Source organism: Poecilia reticulata, linkage group LG7, assembly GCF_000633615.1.
Source record: "Poecilia reticulata strain Guanapo linkage group LG7, Guppy_female_1.0+MT, whole genome shotgun sequence".
NCBI classification, from domain to species: Eukaryota; Metazoa; Chordata; class Actinopteri; order Cyprinodontiformes; family Poeciliidae; genus Poecilia; species Poecilia reticulata.
This window is the reverse complement of record NC_024337.1, coordinates 26,476,210-26,479,124: the sequence shown is the minus strand read 5'-3', so window position 1 is coordinate 26,479,124 and position 2,915 is coordinate 26,476,210.

Sequence of the window (2,915 nt, the reverse complement as noted above, 5' to 3'; positions counted from 1 at the left end):
TTATTATTATTATTATTATTATTATTATTATTATTATTATTATTATTATTATTATTATTATTATTATTATTATTATTATTAGCTTCATCTACGCACACCAGACCCTGCCTGGATGTTTACGCACACGTTTATCTTTATTAAGTCAGAAAGTAAAAACTGAACATCGTGTATTCTCACATAAATATGTAATGAGTGCAGCCTGTAGACTGTAACGTTAGTCGCTCCAGTCGAAAAGTAATGGTGAATTTCAAAAAGCCACCTACCTAACCAGGAAATGTTCTCAGTCAGTATGCTTATTAGCGAAAGATTGTTCTGCGAGGTTAATTTAAGATATTTCGCTATTAGAATTCCCTCTGCCCGAATCTGTTGTAATCACGCAAATTCACGATTGCTCCCAGTCCGATGAGCGTGCAGGATCATGGTGCGTTTTGTGAGTTTGCAGTGGACTGCCTAAATTCCTGAGCAGTTACTCAGCTCCAGCGGGTTTCTTCTCTGACTTGAGACTGTTGAATCACGCCTGATTTTCGGCTCACATTGCACCGCTGCAGGCGATCTGTGATTTATGGTGCACCTCCGGCAAGGCCTCTCATTTTTTTTCTCTCCCTCCCTTCCCTTCTTTCGGAAGGTGTAAAAACTTTACACGAGGAACCATCGAGATGTTTAAACAAGCGCTAAAACAGCACCGGTCACTTCTGATCTGACGCTCACCTGGTTTATATGACCCGCAGTCATTGTCAGGTTGGCCGGTGATACGTGTGTTTGCCCACTCGTCTCAGGTGAGTGGCTCCTTCAACCACTCAGGGTTGTGATGAAAGCTAGTCGCGTTGTTGTGTGCGTGTTGAAGCTGCAGCCCTGTAGCAGCTGTACAAAGACAGAAAGTTGAAACAGGGGTCACGCTGCTATTTTCCAGGGACAGAAGAGAGGCTGCCTCACATTGACCAGCGGTGGGTGCGTCATAAATCCGTAAAACTCTGCACTTACATGTGGGGGAGCAAACCAGAACGTATACGCGCACATGTGCGTTTGGTGATAACGGTGCAGATGGATTTAATAATGTTAAAAAAAAAACATTTTGAATTCTAACTGGAAACAGTGGAGTGATCACAGTTTTTCTAAGTCGCTTTGATGCATTTCCCAGAACAAAATTGAGATTCTTAAAAAAAACAAAAAACTCCTTGTTCAGTCTCCAAATCATTGTGACTTGTGAACATCAAAAACGCTGTTACTCATTCCTTTGATGAAAAACTCTCTGTTTTTTTCCCCTACACTTAATTGCTTATGTCATGTTGATCAAAATGTGTTTTATTGGCGTCTGTTGAATACTCTCAAACCCCACAATATTTAAATCTAAGCTTGTTGTATAATTTTTTTACATACAAAATACTTGAACAAGTTTTTTATACTATGGCAACAAGTTTCTATACATTTCCATTAGATGTTTTCTCTAAATCGGTCTTGGTTTGGTAAATTGCTCCCTTGTGATTCTAGATTTTCTCCAATGAAGGTAAATGTAAGAAACATTAGCTCAACCAATAATCGATCAATTTTCTGAAATAGTTCATGTCATAAACCATCAACTGGAAACATATAGTGTATACAGCCAGAGAATAACGCAATCTTACATTTCTGACAATGGAAAGATGATGGGGTCGACAGAGAGCGAGAAGAAGAAGAAGAGTGAAGCTGAGTGGTTGAGATGCTATCTCAACCACTCAAAACAGGCAAAACAGAGGAAGAAGCAGAAGAAGCCAAGGACTTATCCCAGTTTTTTCATCACTCCAACATCATCAAGGAATGGTTTGTGACCCACAACAGGATGCAGATGGAGTTCCTCTCACCCTACTTTTCATTCCTTAAACCCATTGAGATTTTTTGCTCAGCATTGAGATGGAAAGTGTATGACTGCCTGCCACATACACAGATGACACTTCTCGCTGCCATGTAATAACGTCACAGTGGATGCCTGCAGAACCTGGAGAAAACACTGTAAAATATATTTTTTTCCATTGCAAGAGAGGATATTCTTCATAATGTGGATGAGAATTTGCGTCCCAAAAACCAGGAACATCACGGGAGGTGTAAGAAGACTGCACCGCAATTCCAACAGCACTGCATTTAGTTTTCCTGGATGAGATTGTCGTATGTTCCCATTTGTACTGTACTATTCTTTGTGCTTCGCAGTGCTGTCTTTCCCATTCTGCATCACAATGACAAGGTCTGTCAACAAATTACAGCAGCAGCGTAAATGTGAATCTTGTCTGGTCTCTTTAATTGATCTCCCCCAATTACAATTTACAATGGAACTTAAGCCATGGTTTACAACAGAACATCCTTCCAGAGTAGACTGTTATATTGACAACATAACTAAGCAATTTGACTCTTATCGGTGACACAAGGATTATCTTTCTAATGCTGCCGACATGTTATTTGACACAGATTTTTACTTTTGAGAGATGAACTAAATGTTTTGAGACTGAGACTGAGACTGGCTTTTGCAGGTAATCCATGGTGTTTTACCTGTAGTGCGAAATGTTTTGAGAAACGCATTTACTGTTTTGCAAATCTCAAGGACTGCTACAGAAATGCACCAAATCAACTGAGGAAAAACTGTAATAGTCAAAACTTGCTAACATTTTGATATGGACAATATGGCTGCCATTCCAGGGTGTCCCCATCGTAGACCATCACCAGAAACTAATTGTACCCTTAAGCTATGCCTGACTCTGTATTAAGTATTATTAGTATTAAGCATAAAATTTTGGTCGACCAACGTCTGGGAGTAAATTAAAGGACTAATTGACAGATTTTCAATGACTCATTGCTAGATAGATAGATAGATAGATAGATAGATAGATAGATAGATAGATAGATAGATAGATAGATAGATAGATAGATAGATAGATAGATAGATAGAT